At 38.2% G+C, this 17,005-nt stretch overlaps 2 pseudogenes; both read right to left on the bottom strand.

Annotated features, from left to right (window-relative positions):
* Window positions 1–11,718: 11,718 nt before the first annotated feature.
* Window positions 11,719–12,307, bottom strand: LOC147578626 (large ribosomal subunit protein uL11 pseudogene; annotated as a pseudogene).
* Window positions 12,308–16,364: 4,057 nt separating this feature from the next.
* Window positions 16,365–16,698, bottom strand: LOC147578625 (large ribosomal subunit protein eL33 pseudogene; annotated as a pseudogene).
* Window positions 16,699–17,005: the final 307 nt, after the last annotated feature.

Below are 17,005 nucleotides of genomic sequence, written 5' to 3'. Positions count from 1 at the left end.
TGATACCAAAGAATTTACAGTTCCTCAAATATACATGCCTTTGTGCTTGCTATTTTATCTGCCAGGAATATCCTTTCCCTTCTGGCTGTCTCCTTAATTTTTGTTCACCATACAACACTCAGCTCAAACAGTACCACCTCTAAGTGGTATCTAAGAATCTAAGAAGATTCCCCTGACCCCAAACCCCAAACAGAATTAATTATTCCCTCTTTGCATTACTTTTTTTTTTTTTAAGTAAGCTCTAGGCCCAACATGGGGCTTGAGCTCACAACCCCGAGATCAAGAGTCATAGGCTCTACCAACTGAGTCAGCCAGGCACCCCTTCTTAGCATTATTTCTATACGCTTTTTATAAGCTTCTAATATTGTGCTTATCAGGCTGCATTTTGAATCCTTGCTTTTTTCAAATTTAAATTTTTTTTTCAACGTTTTTTATTTATTTTTGGGACAGAGAGAGACAGAGCATGAATGGGGGAGGGGCAGAGAGAGAGGGAGACACAGAATCGGAAACAGGCTCCAGGCTCCGAGCCATCAGCCCAGAGCCTGACGGGGGGGCTCAAACTCACGGACCGCGAGATCGTGACCTGGCTGAAGTTGGACGCTTAACCGACTGCACCACCCAGGCGCCCCTTGATTCGTTGCTTTTGTTTTCTCCTCTACTAGATTAAAAAGGGGGATAATCTCGGGGCACCTGGGTGGTTCAGTCAGTCAAGTGATTGACTCTTGATTTCAGCTCAGGTTGTGATCCCAGGGTCGTAGGATTGAGCCCCAAGTCAGGTTCCACACTGAGCATGAGCATGGAGGCTACTTAACATTCTCTCTCTCTCTCTCTCTCTCTCTCTCTCTCTCTCTGCCTCTGCCCCCTCCTCGGCTGAAGCTATTTGTATAATTTTGAGTTCTCAGTTCATACAATTTCATAGCAAAAAATCAGTTTTTTACATTTTTATTTTTTTAATTTTTCTCTTTCTTTTTTTAAAGATTTTATTTTGCTTTTTTTAAACATTTATTTTTGAGAGAAAGAGAGAGAGAAAGAGAACAAGCAAGGAAGGGGCGGAAAGGGGAACAGGCTCCAGGCTCCACACTGTCAGTGCAGAGCCCACTTCAGACTCTCTGCCCTCCTCTCTCTGCCCCTTCCCTACTTGCACTCCCTCAAAATTAAATAAAACACTTGAAAAAAAGATTTTATCTGTTACGTAATCGCCACACCAAATGTGGGACTTGAACTCACAACCCCAAGATGAAGAGTCTCATGCTCCATCGACTGAGCCAGTCTGGCGCCCCATTCACTTTTCTTCTTAATGTATGTGATTCCCACTATTCATAGTCAGAATGTAGAAGCAAGTGATTTTTCTACTTATTTCCTAATATGTGATCAATGTATATAATTTACCCTTTATAATCCTCAGAAAGGTCTGAATCACCCCTTACAATTTATTCAGAAGTACTATGACTTGTGAAAGCTACTAATCAATCAATAAGCATTTACTGAATCCTTTTTGGAGTTGTACAAATGCTATATCAGTATTAACTTTTAAAAAAAATTTTTAATGTTTGTTTTTGAGAGAGAGAGAGAGAGAGACAGAGTGGGAGCAGGGGAGGGACAGAGAAAGAGGGAGACACAGAATCCTAAGCAGGCTCCAGGCTCTGAACTGTTAGCACAGAGCCCGAAGTGGGGCACGAACCCATGAACTGTAAGATCATGACTGAGTTGAAATTGGACCCTTAACCGACTGAGCCACCCAGGTGCCCCCAGTATTAAGTTTTAAAAGTTCTCTATTTCAGAATGATGAACATAACATAGTTATGCAATGTTGTCAAAGAAGTGATAAAAGCACAAATTATGGAGTGCCTGGATGGCTTAGTCGGTTAAGCATCAGATTCTTGATCTCAGCTCAGGTCTTGATCTCAGGGTGGTGAGCTCAAACCCCGAATTGGGCTTTATGCTAGGCATGGAGCCTACTTAAAAAAAATAAAATAAGAAGAGGAAAAGCAAAGTTATTTCTCTTTAATTATTTCACATACAATTACTTAATTGTGAAAATCTTTTTTTTTTCCTTAAGTAAACTCTGTGCCCAATGTGGACACTGAATTCATAGCCCTAAGATCAAGGATTGCATGCTCTACCAACTGGTAGAGCCAGGCAGGTGCCCTGTAATGTGTAAAAATCTAATTTCTCCAGAAAGATTTATAATATCGGAGAACAGTGACTAAATCATATGCTGCTGCATACCTAGAAAATGTTTAGTGGTCACTGAAATGAAAAGTCAGCCAACAGAGGACACAAAACAAGGAAAAAATTTTGATCCTACATAGGCTTATTTGTATCTCAAGGATTAGGAAAAAAGGCATAATAGAATATATTTTTTTACTGTACTTTCTACAAATGTTTGATACATTTGCTTTTTTAAAGTTTATTTATTTTTGAGAGAGACAGAGGGAGAGAGACTGAGCAGGGGAAGGGCAGAGAGAAGAGAATAGAGGATCCGTGCTGACAGCAGAGAGCCCAATGTAGAGCTAAAACTCACAACCGTGAGATCATGACCTGAGCCGAAATCAAGAGTCAGATGCTTAACCAACTGAGCCACCCAGGCACCGCTAAAACTTTTTCAATACTTTTTCCAGTTATTAAGCACGTCAACATTTTTCTCACTTGGATGCGGAGGCTGTTGCATAAGCATTTGAAATGTACTGAAGTAAGACTGTCTTATGGCCTTGCATTTTCATTTTTCTGGCTTTTAATAAATATTTATCTGCCCTTTCATAATGACCTCCACATAACTGCACTAGACTATCTTCTTGTAGAAATTACACAAATAACTTCAAGAGTGGCTGAAGCTACTGTGATACTCATCCTCACAACCTTCCCCCAAGATAAATATTTATTCATCCTTTTTAGAGGACTCTAGAACACAGAAATATCTACATCAAACCTTACTTTTTCTTCCTTAATCTAGAATTTTCTCTGGTTAGAACTGATTAGATATTTAGACCTAAAATGTAATGATTTTATTTTCCAAACACAAAACTAATCATGCTTTAAACTTTGAACTTCCTCCACTTAAAAGGATTCCCTTTCCCTTCAACTAAAAGACCAATTTCCAAATCTCTTTTGTGCTAGGAAATCAAATCATACAATAAAATTTAGGATAAAATCTTTGTCTAAATGTTCAAAAAGCAAGATGACCACCTACTCTTTTTTTATGGAGAGAAATCCAAGCTTCAGTTATACAAATAACAATTCAAAAGAGGACTGGTTATAGCTGTTCATCCCAGGGCATATCTGTTTTTTCTTTTACTTCAGAACCATCATTGCCTACTACTGGCTAACTCATTGCTCTTGGAGGTTGAGGGGGGATTGTTTTCCATTATATGATTCTCATATTAATCAATTTTCTCAGTGTGTATCTGCTATTATCCAAAAATAGGCTGTACACATTTATTCTTCTTAAAGCACAGAATAAAAAAGGAGAACTATCAGACTTGTGGGGGGTTTTCCTCTTTCAAATATTACTGAATAATCTTTCCAAATTTCCAAAAATAAGTGCCTTTAAGAAAATATACCAAACACAGACTATTACCAGGATGGTTTCACAGCTAAGGATTACTCATATGCATTCTGTTTGCCAAGTTTTTATGTAGAACATCTGTAAGAAATGTTTGCCATTGTCTTGCCTTCCTACATCTCCCTATAAGGATTGTTTTATCTTGGCCACAAGGCTTTAGTAATAGAAAAATAGGGAAATAGAGGACAATATGATGGGGTGATTAGGCCAAGTAACAATTTTCTAGTTAAAAGTTTCATGACCAGGGGAGCCTGGCTCATTTGGTGGAGCATGCAACTCTTGGTCTCAGGGTTGTGAGTTGGAGCTCCACGTTGGCTGTAGAGATTACTGAAAAATGAAATCTAGGGGGCACTTGGATGGCTCAGTGGTTAAGTGGCAGACTTTGGCTCAGGTCCTGATTTCACAGTTCATGAGTTCGAGCCCTGTGTCGCACTCTGTGCTGACAGCTCAGAGCCTGGAGCCTGCTTCAGATTCTGTCTCCCTCTCTCTGCCCCTTCCTCGCTTGCACTCTCTCTCTCTCTCTCTCAAGAATAAACATTAAAATTTTTTTTAAACATTTAAAAAATAAAATCTATAAATAAATAAATATAATATAATAAAATCTTTTTTAAAAAAGTTTAATGACCAACATCACATTTCCAGTTATCCATTACCTCCCCTATTTCAGTATAGCTAAGGACAATCCTTATGGTACAAAGCCTAACTTCTTAGCTTTCTTTCTTTCTTTTTTTTTAAAATGCTTATTTATTTTTGAGAGAGAGAGCCAGTACGGGAGGGGCAGAAGGACAGGGAGGGGCAGATTCTGAAGCAGGCTCCAGGCTCTGAGCTGTCAGCACAGAGCCCAATGTGGGGATCAAACCCGTGAACCGCGAGATCATGACCTGAGCTGAATGAAGTCGGACATTTAACTGACTGAGCCATCCAAGTGCCCCCTAACTTCTTAGCTTTATGAACAAAGGCCTTCACCATCTTTCCTTCACAAGCTTTATCTCTCTTTTTTTTTATCTTAAACCTCTTACAGTTCACTGAATATACTGGGCCTTTTCCCAAACTTACCTTCTTTCTAATGAAAAGGAAAAGGGGGAAGCGTCTCTCTCATTTTCTTGTCTTTTTTTTTTTTTTAAGATTTTACTTTTATTTATTTTGTTTTTTTTTTTTTTTTAAGTGGGCTCCACGCCCAACATGGGGCTTGAACTCAACCTTGAAATCAAGAGTCAGATGCCCTACTGACTGGGACAGTCAGGTGCCCCTGGCTCTGTCATTTCCTACAGATTTTTCCCTCTACCTTCAATGCCTTTCCTTGTCCCTGCTCCAGGCACCTTCTATTCTTTCTTCAGGGGCACCTGGGTGACTCAGTCAGGTAAGCATCTGACTTGGTTTTGGCTCAGGTCCTGATCTCATGCTTTGTGAATCTGAGCCCCAGGTCAGGCTATACGCTGACAGTGCAGAGCCTGCTTGGGATTCTCTCTCTCCTCTCTCTCGGTCTCTCTTCCCGGCTCACTCAAAATAAATAAATAAGCTTAAAAAAAAAAAAAAAAACAACCCACACACATAGCATAATTGGAGGGTTAAGCATTCTCCAATCCCCAGATCATCATTTACCTGCCTTGTCCTCTGAGTTCACAAAAAGCTTTGTTCACACTCTGGAGTAGTATTAACATTCCTCTTCTGTTTTTATTGTTGCTGGTTTTGATTTGGGAAGGGAGGAGATTATGGGTGATTTTTTATTTTATTTTCTTCCTTACACTTTTTGATACATTTTGACCTCCTACAATGTATTATTTTTTTAATTAGAAAAAATATTATTTCAAATAGTAGTTCTAGACAAAGAAAAGTAAAAAAACAAAACAAAACAAGTAGTCTTTGGTATCCAGAGTAAATATTATACTCATGGTAAGGAAATGAAAAAAAATTAAGCAAACTCTCTGAACATTATCATAAAACAAATTATTTTACAGATGACACTTTATCATCAGCATCATATCCTAATATTTATTTAAATATTCTGGATATGCTAATATTATATTTAGTACTCTGGTTTACTACTGGTTAGATTAAGACAATCTTTCTTATTTTAATTTTTTTCTATTTTATTGTATTATATCATCTGTGTAAGATTCCTCAAGCCCTTGATGGGATATAAATAGAAACAATGTAAATAAACCATTCTGGCACTAGAATTTTAATTGTCCCTGCTGGGTTCCACCAGATCCACATATTTAGCTGGGATGGGAGTGCTTTCTCTGAGCAAGGGATCACGAAGACAGCGAAACAACTTACCAAGTGGCTAAAATGCATGTTATAAAAGAGCTCCCATACACAGTCAACATAAGTATGTCTATGTGCAACAAACCACAAATGAAATGCAGAAGATTCTGATATTTATTTCTATCTCCTCTTCTTTATACAACTTGTGAAAAACCTTAGCTACAAATGGCTAAGTCATGTTTTCTGTTTTGATTTATTTTCTTGTGTAGTCCAATGCTGATTTTCTTTTATGTGTTACGTGTTTTTATCTGTTTCACTTATTATTATTATTATTATTATTATTTTAATTAAGTAGGCTCCATGCCCAATGTGGGACTTGAACTCACAACCTTGAGATCAAGATTAGCATGGTCTACTGACTGAGCCAGCTCCTATTTTATGTGTCTTATGTGTTCTTGAACCATGCATATCTGGCTGACATGCAAGATGGCTTTTGAGATCAGTGCCTTTATTATTACTTGGAAAGGCAGTGATATTTTCTATAACCTGTAATTTCTGAATGATATGCTCAAATATTATCAATTGTATTGCCAAAGAGGCTTGTGCTCTGCCCTGCAAGTTCTTTTTTTTTAGTTTTTTTTAAAGGTGGAAAGTGATCCACTTTTTTTTTTAATGTTTATTTATTTTTGAGAGAGAGAGAGTATGAGTGGGTGAGGGGCAGAGAAAGAGGGAGGCATAGAATTTGAAGCAGGCTTCAGACTCTGAGCTGTCAGCACAGAGCCCAACATAGAGCTTGAACTCATGGACCATGAGATCATTACCTGAGCTGAAGTTAGATGCTTAACTGACTGAGCCACCCAGGCACTCCTCTGCCTTGCAAGTTCTGCTCCATGCCTGCTTCTCTCACTCAGCTATCTCCACACTTGGCATAAGCAGCATTTCCGTAGTATATTTACTGATGAGATGTATAATTTGTATGCTTTGACTTTTTTCATTGCAAAAAGCATGATCTCCATTATATTTCATTGGTAGCATTACCTAAAACCTTCTTATTTATATCCCTGCAAGGGTTTTACTGTTGAGGTCTACACAGCATTTACACCATTGTATTGCATATTATCTCTTTAGGAAGCCAGGAGATTATGAATTCCTTAAGGCCTGGGACTTTTTTTTTTTTAATTTTTTAAAATGTTTATTCATTTTTGAGAGACAGAAAGAGACTGTGCATGAGTAGGGAGGGGGCAGAGAAAGATGGAGACACAGAATCTGAAGCAGGCTTCAGGCTCTGAGCTATCAGTACAGAGCCCAATGCAGGGCTTGAACCCACAAACTGCAAGATCATGACCTGAGCCGAAGTTGGACACTTAACCAACTGAGACACCCACCCAAGACCTGGGACTTTAGACTCAGGATTTAGTATAAATCTGACACATATTAGGTACTCAATAAATGCAGAACTTATTTGAATAAATAAATGAATGGACATAAAGCACACTCTTTTTGAGAGAGCGACAAAGAAAGACTGAGCAATTGGGGGAGGGGCAGAGGGAAAGGAAGAGAGAATCTTAAACAGGCTTAATGCCCTGCATGGAGCCCAGCACAGGGTTCCATCTCACAGCCATGAGATCATGACCTGAGGGGAAATCAAGAGCTGGACACTTCACCAACTGAGCCACCTAGTAGTCCCAAACATACTTTTTAAGTAGCAGAGAAAACATCAGGAGAAATTTTCAAAGAAATTTAAGATATGAAAGGAATTTCCTAAACTAAAAGTGAAAACCCAACTTAGGAATGGCAAGGGCTCTAAATACACATTTCTCCAAAGAAGATATACAAATGACCAATAAAAATATGAAAAGATGTTCATTATCATTAACCATTAGGGAAATGCGAATCAAAACCTAAGTGAGGTACCACTTCACACTCACTAAGGTGGCTAAGATAAAAAAGATAGATAAAAGTGTCAGAAAGGATGTGAAAAAATTGGAACCCTGAGATATTGCTGATGAGAATATAAAATGGTGCATTTACTTTCGAAAACAGGTTTGGCAGTTCTTCAAAAGTTAAGCATTGACTTACCATATGATCCAATAATTCCAATCTTAGGTATATACCCAAGAGAAATGAGAAAACCTCTACACAAACATTCACAGCAGCATTGTTCATAATAACCATAAAGAGGAAACAACTCAAATGTCCATTAACTGATAAATGGGTAAATAAATATGACATATCCATGTAACGTAATATTATCTACCCATAAAAAGTAATTAAGTACTAATACATGCTACAACATGAATGAACCTTGAAATCAATATGTTGAGTGAAAGAAGCCAGTCACAGAAGACCACATATTGTATGATTCCATTTATATGAAATGTCCAGAACAGGCAAATCTAAAGACAGAAGGTGGATTAGTGGTTGCCTGGGGTTGGAGGGAAAGGGGAGTTGGGAATAAATGTGAACAGACAAGTACTAGGTAAGGAGTTTCCTGCTAGGGTGATGAAAATGTCTCAAAATGGATTGTGATAGTTGCCCAACTCTATGAATACACTAAAAAAAATTGAATTGTCCACTTTTTTTTTAATTTTTTTTTTTTACCGTTTATTTATTTTTGAGACAGAGAGACACAGAGCATGAACAGGGGAGGGGCAGAGAGAGAGAGAGAGAGACAGAATCCGAAACAGGCTCCAGGCTCCGAGCTGTCAGCACAGAGCCCGACGCGGGGCTCGAACTCACGGACCGTGAGATCATGACCTGAGCCGAAGTCGGATGCCTAACCGACCAAGCCACCCAGGCGCCCCTGAATCGTTCACTTTGAATGGATGAATTGTATTGTGAATTATATCTCAATGAAACTGGTTTTAAAAAAAAGGAACTGAAAGGCATTTTGCCAGTAACAATTACATTGCTAACGCTCAAACTTTTACTTCTTTTGCAGGATACCTTTTAAGAATAAAACTATACACAAGAAATGCAGCAGATTCTTAAAGGAAAAAATCTCTTAGTCCTTATACTAACACTAGGAGCAGGATAAAATCAATATGATGAAATTGGATCACTTCTCATGGATTTTTACCTAATATTATCAGTATATTTATAAATAATGTGGCTTGTTGAAAACAATGGTGAAATGTTAAGCTGTTTTATGATATAGAAAGGGGAAAAACCCTGAACCTATAAACTTTACACCTTAAAGTAAATAAATTTTTAAGCTTTGCTTAGATTAACAGCAGCCTTTCTACTTCCTTCAAAACTCTTGTACAAGCAAGTAGTATATTAGGCAAGAGACAGTGGTATCATAAGAGGAGAATTTCTTATAATAACAGTGTACCTGCAACCTCTGCTGAGATATCATCTATTTGGTCACAGGTTTGTTTTAATTTTTCTCAAACAACTGCTAGCCAGTAACACTATCATTCAATTCCATGCAACAATTACAGCAACCAGGATGATGAAACTGATAACCAATGGTACAAATCCATTACAATACCAAAGCTGGTTTCTACATCACAGAGGATTTCAGTACAAGGGCTAGAGAAAGAAAAATTAATGAGGTCAGAATGGAAAACAAACGACAAGAGAACAGTGAGTGAAGTCACTAGCTCACTGGGATATACTTAGAAAATCAGCTGAAGTCTGAAAGCAATTTTGCAAATAACATTACAGCAAGGAATAGGAAAGTGTGTGCCTTCTAGAACAGTTCCAGGAGATGAATTATATGACTTGTTTTAACAATAATTAAAGTGACATTTACTTAACTTTAACACATTACAAAGCACCTTCACATCTATTTTTGCATTTGAGCCTCCCTCTGATGAGGTGGCTGGAGCAGATAATACTTGTCTCATCATTACTATCATAAGAAATGACCTATATTGAATTCCTGTATCCCAGGCAAAAAGGGATGTTTCGACCCTACCTCTTTAACCTAATAAATACTTTGGATGAGAGGGAAAAATAAAGTTTCATGGAAATAATAGCTACAAAAGAAATGTCACTATAGCAGTAGTTTAAATGGACAGATTTTGATGAGAATAAAAAGCTGATGACTGAAATGAATCTCAATGTAAAATGTGCATGGAAAAAGTTGCTCCTGGACATAATCATTTCAGTAAAATAAAAAATGAGAATAGAAAAAAAATTGGAAATAGTTTCACTATTACTGCATAAAAATTTGACCAAGAATTAAATAGATTACAACTATTATTTAAATGGGTATATTCATAAATACAGAGTTCAAAATGGCAGGTTAAAATCGTGCACCTCATTCAAGTGGGGGAATAAAAAACAAAAAGGAGAAGATGGCAGGATCAAACAGGCATTTTTTTTTTTTTTTTCAAATTGGCGTTATTGACTTGACTTTTGGAATCCTGCCTGCCTTCTTATCTTCTTTAACATGACTCATGTTAGGTAAGTCTCACAATCAGGCTCTCTCCCTACCTGTAAAATGAGAAGTACAATGTTGTGGATTAAATGAGATAGTGTGAATAAAGTTGTTAGCATAGGAGTGGCACAAGTGAAGTGTATTTTAATCCTCCCTTTTCCAAGAATTCATTGTACCCTTTCAGTGTGCCAGGCCAGGATCTTTAAAAGTAGATCTCCAAGTCACTAAACCACATTACTTCATCTGTAAGTACATTTCTTATAATTGACAAAATACCCAAAGCAGATCTCTGATCAACAAAGCTTTACCTCTGGCTGTCTATATATTTTAAAGTAGAAATGTTAATTTAGAAAATATTATTCCAACCAACTATTGGAATATAAATTTAAAATGCTCCAGATTGTTTAAAAAATATAAAAATAAAAATACCTATGTGTCTTAAAAATGTTTGGTGCATAAATAGCTATTTTGGTTTGACTTATCCACCCCCAAATTGCTTTATTTCTTCTCAAGAAATAGAAAATGGCCAATTAAGTAATGGCTTTCTCAGTTTCACTAACAATATGAGGTATGGAATACTGGGAAATCATACAGTCTATCAGTCTTATCATATGGAAAACAGACATGATAATATACACCCACTTCAGAGTTGTGAGAGCTAATTAATATCTTTAAACTGCTTTGAAATTCCCATATGAAAGACACCTAATCTGATCTTTATCTAGAGAGAAGGGTACGGCATGCATGGGAAGACACTATTCACATAGAAGCTAAAATTGGCTCTTGCTTGTGTAACTTGAATTTCTACTTGCCAAGAATGTAATTTAGCAGAGGGAATGCTGTCACTTTTTTTTAAGTTTATTTTTAAGTAATCTTTACACCCAACATGGGTCTCAAACTCACGACCCGAGATTAAGAATCACATGCTCTCCCAACTGAGCCAGCCAGGGGTCCCTGTCATACAACTTTCTTTCTTTTTTTTTTTTTTTTTAAGTTTTTATTTATTTTTGAGACAGAAACAGACAGAGCATGAGCAGGGGAGGGGCAGAGAGAGAGAGAGGAGACACAGAATCTGAAGCAGGCTCCAGGCTCTGAGCTGTCAGCACAGAGCCTAACACGGGGCTCAAACTCACAGACTGTGAGATCATGACCTGAGCTGAAGTTGGACACTTAACTGACTGAGCCACCCAGGTGCCCCATACAACTTTCTAAATACATGTTTCAGAAACATATGATACTCATTCATTTTTTCATTATTTCATTTTTCACGTAGTAGCGATGTGATACCAACCACAGATACACAAAATGCTCAATTCAGTATTCAAACACATATAGCACATGGAACTCTGTGTGATTACCCTATTATTTTTGAAAATCCTCCTTGCTTTTTCTGTAACCAAAAATATGCAATTGTTAATTGATTGCTGTTGTTTGTTGGTTCGTTGGTTGGTTAGTTGTCAAATGATCTTATATTGAAATATTTTCCTTGGGGCACCTGGGTGGCTCAGTCGGTTAAACATGTCTAACTTCGGCTGAGGTCACGATCTCACAGTTCGTGGGTTTGAGCCCCGCGTAGGGCTCTGTGCTGACAGCTCAGAGCCTGGAGCCTGCTTCAGATTCTGTGTCTCCCTCTCTCTCTGCCCCTTCCTTGCTTGCATGTTGTCTCTCTCTCTCTCTCAAAAATAAACACTTAAAAAATTAAAAAAAAAAAAATTTCCTCTGTAGTTCCTAACTAGCTGGACATTCCTCTGTACCATTATTGATGTCATCTATGATGTCATGAAGGTGGCGGCCATCAACACTGCACCCACAGACTGGACAGTCCCCAGGATCTCTTTAATGTTTCCAGAGAGTTGTCTGACTAAATATCGGTGCTGCATCTGTGGGGCAATGTTGAAGGCTTTGATAATCAGGGCAGAGGCAGAAGGTAGCACTTCAGTCTGGGCCTGTCAGTTCTGAATGGTCACTTTCACTGTAATCCTCAGACCCATCCAATCACCAGTTGCCTTGGCGATGTCATCACCAAACTTTTTTGGAGACAGATCCAGCGGGCCGATCTTCAGGGCCAGGGCAGACATGGCACCTACTTCACCATCAGTGCACCTCAGATATACAACTTTGATTTCGTTGGGGTCAAACTCAGGCAGCATGGTAGAGACAGCTGGTGATGGATGAACCTGGATTCAGGATGACCAAAGACAGTTGCACCTTCGCCTCCTCTGGGCCAAAAAAGCCAAAAGCTGTTAATTGTTTTTTAACACAAGATTTCAGAAGTATGTGACTGAGAAAGTGAAAATCTCCCAAAATCCCATGCCCCAGAAAAAACACTGGTAATAGTTTGATATAGATTCTTCAATGTTTTTTCCCTTTAACTATCACACACATGCACACACACACTAATATATATACTGTGTATATACACACTTATATATAGGGGCCCCGGGCTGGCTTGGTCAGAAAAGGATGCAAATCTTGATCTCTGGGTCCTGAGTTCCAGCCCCATGTTGGCCTAGAGATTACTTTAAAACATAAATGAGGGTGCCTGAGTGGCTCAGTCAGTTAAACATCTGACTTCAGCTCAGATCATGATCTCACGGTTCGTGGGTTGGACCCCCACGTCAGGCTCTGTACTGACAGCTCAGAGCCTGGAGCCTGCTTCAGATTCTGTGTCTCCCTCTCTCTCTGCCCCTCCCCTGCTCACGGTCTGTCTCCCTTTCTCTCTCTCTCAAAAATAAACATTAAAGAAAAAAATTTTTAAATAATAATAATAAATAAAATAAAACACACACATACATATGCCCTCTAAAAAGTTTGTACCAAATACACATAATTATAAATATTCATTTATATACACAATTATTGTTATTAACAGATACAGGACTATATTATGCAGTCTGTAGTGCAGGGCTGAGACTAGAATAAGGCAAGAGAAGAGAAAGACTAGGATGTAAAATTGAAGGAGGCACTCACTCTCAGGGTCCAGCCCTGCACTCCTACTACTCTAAGAGTATCTCCTTAGGTGTTCTGCTTGAGGCCTAGGCCTTGCCTCACCTAGTCCCGGTTCCTCCTGCAACTTGCTTTTTATTTTTCCCAATTAATTTATCCTCCCATATAGAACTATCTTTTTTCAGTGGCTGCATAATCTCCTTTAATGAATAGATCATAACTCCAATCATCCTTTGAAGGACATTAGTTTCTAATTTTCTAGTGAGCATCTGTGTTATATACATCTGTGCCTATTTGTGTTAGAATTTCTGTGTTAAATTTCTAAAAGAGAATAACTGGGTGAAAGTGTAGGATGCACTTTTTTTATATAACTAAAGGCATTTTTCCCTGAAGAATATTTGTTCTAATTTCTACTCCCATCAAAAATGCCTATCCCGTCCTATGCCTATGCCTATTCCGTCGGTTGAGTGTCTGACTTCGGCTCAGGTCATGATCTCACAGTTCATGAGTTCGAGCCCCACGTCGGGCTCTATGCTGACAGCTCAGAGCCTGGAGCCTGCTTCGGATTCCGTGTCTCCCTCTCTCTCTGCTACTCCCTTGCTCACACTCTGTCTCTCTCTCTCAAAAACAAATAAACATTAAAAAAAAAATGCCTATTCCCTGGGGTGCCTGGGTGACTCAGTCGGTTAAGCATCTGACCTCAGCTCAGGTCACGATCTCGAGGTTCATGTGTTCAGGCTTCACACTAGAGTGTGGAGCCTACTTGGGATTCTCTCTCTGTCTCTCTGCCCTTTCCCTGCTTTCTCTCTCTCTCTCTCTCAAATAAATAAATAAACAAAATCTTTTTAAATAAATGCTTGGTCCCTAACACTCTGACCAACCCTTGGTATTATGAATTTTTAAGAGCTTTGGAAGTGGATAAAATAATAGGTAAAAACAGGTAAAAAAAAATAATTGTAATAATAATAGGTAAAAAGGTAAAAATAATAGGTTGTTTTGGTTTTAACCTGCATTTCTTTATTTTTTTATCTTGCATTTCTTTTTCATTTTTAAAGATTTTATTTTTAAGTAATCTCTACATCCAGTGTGGTGCTTGAACTTACAATGCTGAGATCAAGAATCCCATGCTCCACCGACTGAGCCAGACAGGTACCCCTAACTTGGATTTCTTTAAATGATATAGGCATTTCTTCCTCTTAATTAACTACTGGTATTATTCCTTTTGAGAATTGCATGTTCTTTCTTGCTCTTTGGCAATTTCTTCTCAACATTATTTTTTTCTTGAAATTTATAATATCTTTGTAAAGTAGTCTTTTTAGTCTTTAGTCTTTCTAGTCTTTTTTTTCTAAATACATTTTGAAAATATATTTTCCCTGATTTATTTTCTGTCGTTTTGTCTTTTGATGTTGCCCAGTCATCACTTTTGTTTGTTTTGTTTTAATTTTTCTTTGAGTTTTTTTTTTTAAGTAATCTCTGTGCCAAAAGTGGGGCTCAACTTCAGGATGGCAAGAGTCACATGCTTACCAACTGAACAAGCCAGGTGCCCTGAGTTCCAAGTAGGATCCACACTCATTGTGGAGCCTGACATGGGGCTTGATCCCATCACCCTGGGATCATGAACTGAGCCGAAATCAAGAGTTGGACACTCACCCAAATGAGCCACACAGGCACCCCAATTCACTGTCACTTTGTAGTATGTTTTGAAATCAAGAAGTGTGATTCCTACCCCTTTGTTCTTTTTCAAGGTTATTTTGGCTTTACTGGTTTTCTTTCTTTCTTTCTTTCTTTCTTTCTTTCTTTCTTTCTTTCTTTCTTTCTTTCTTCTTTCTTTCTTTCTTTCTTTCTTTCTTTCTTTCTTTCTTTCTTCTTTCTTTCTTCTCAGAGAGAGTGAGAGAGTGCTAACAGGGGAGAGGGGCAGAAAGAGAGAGAGAGAGAGAGAGAGAGAGAGAGAATCCCAAGCAGGTTCCATGCTCAGCATGGAGGAGACGTGGAGCTCGATCCTATGACCTTGGGATCATGGCCTGAGCCAAAATCAAGAGTCAGACGCTCAACTGACTGAGCCACCCAGGCAACCCTCCCATGATTTTATTTAAGGACTTTTGCTATGGCAGTATTATCAACAAATCCCTCTCAAAGGCACTTTATTTACTGACTTCAGTCTTGTAGTCTAGAAACAGGATGCAAAAAGATATAGAATTTTCAGACTCTCTGAATACTTGCCTTCTCTAATTAGGCATAAAAGATGCCAAACACCGTAATATTTGATTGCTACCTATAGGGAATCATTAGTTTCAAGTATAAGTGTAACTTAGTGTTATGCCCACATCCAGAAACCAGATTGTGAATCAGATGTTGTAGCACTTGGTTTACCATCACTACCTTGAAAACTTTCCTCCCATTTTATGTCTATGTGCCAAATGACTGCAACTTTCAATCATGCCTATTAGTACCCTATTAATTCCTGCTTATTTATGCCTGATAGTATGGCATGAAGTCAAAAAGTGAGACACTTTGACTAGCAAGCAAATTCTATATCTTATTTTGTAAAACATCTCTTAATGTTTTACAAAAATGAATTAATCATCGATTTGATTTAGCTTTAACTGCCCTGGCCAAAATTATAATTCTGAGAATTACTCTCTATTATATGTTCTAATACAAAATGTAGACCATGCATGTAGAACTCATTCTAGGATACTTGCATTAAACACTATAATACATTATATGAGTAGTATCTTAGTGTCCTTGTCAAAATTAGCATTTGGATATTCATCTGCTAGGGTTAGCTGGAGTTAGCTGACAATATCTTTTTGTGACAAGTATTTTCCTTTCTTTGCAAACTGCTCTACCATGTATGTTTATTTGCTCTATTAGTGTAAGTCTTCCCGTATTACCATTAATAATGTAGCTTTCTACCCAATAGTATCAAAAACTAAAAGTTAATTCAATCTTCTACTTCATTGTACTTTGTCTTCCAAGCCATAAACTTAAAAAAAAAAAATCTACAGGGGTGCCTCAGTGGCTCAGTCAGTTAAGCGTCTGACTTCAGCTCAGGTCATGATCTCATGGCTTGTGGGTTCGAGCCCCGTGTCAGGCTCTGTGCTGAAAGCTCAGAGCCTGGAGCCTGCTTCGACTTCTGTGTCTCCCTCTCTCTCTGCCCCTCCTTGCTCACACTCTGTCTCTCTCTCTCGAAAAATAAATAAACATTAAAAAAAATTTTTTTTTAAAGTCTACACCTTATTTATTTACTTTTTAGTACATTTAAATCCTTGAGGGGTATAGCATCACACAGATTCTGTAGCCAATGGCTTTAGCAGGAAGGTTGCTTTGGAATACAAGAACCATGCCACTGTTTCCATGAGCACAAGTTACTTTTTCCCAGATCACTGTGGTTTTGTTTGGTTTGCCACCAGGAGTCACTGTATTATCTATCCTTTGCTTTGTACACATAAGCGTATCTCTTGTCTAGATAGAATTCAGTTTCATCTTGAGCATAAACACATTCAGTTTCAAGAGGAGCTATGTGCTCCCTCTGGTTCCAGAGACCCCATTTACAGCCAGCAAAAACGGCCTTGGACCACAGCTTTCCAAACATATTTGTTTTTTTAGGTTCCCAGCAGGCCTCCATAGGTTCCAAGATGGTGGAAAGAGAAACATAAACTTTTTAACTAGCCAGAAAATCAACATGAACGAACATCTTCAAACTTCAGAAACAGATTCAACAGTAACCTGGCAGAGTCAGGCAGAAGGTTGCTACATAGTACAGAACAATGGTCCTTAAACTTGTGGCCACTATTAAATCCAGATTCCTAGATGTCCTGGTCAGCTTCAATGTGTAACGGCATGGTGTTGAGCTTTCTCAACTGAATTTAAAAGTTGTTTCAATTGTACTTTCACAAATC

The sequence above is a fragment of the Puma concolor genome, chromosome C1 (genome assembly GCF_028749965.1).
Source record: "Puma concolor isolate L17-30 chromosome C1, mPumCon1.1.hap2, whole genome shotgun sequence".
Classification (NCBI taxonomy): Eukaryota; Metazoa; Chordata; class Mammalia; order Carnivora; family Felidae; genus Puma; species Puma concolor.
The sequence above is the reverse complement of the archived record's forward strand: the minus strand, read 5'-3'. Positions and strand labels throughout refer to the sequence as shown.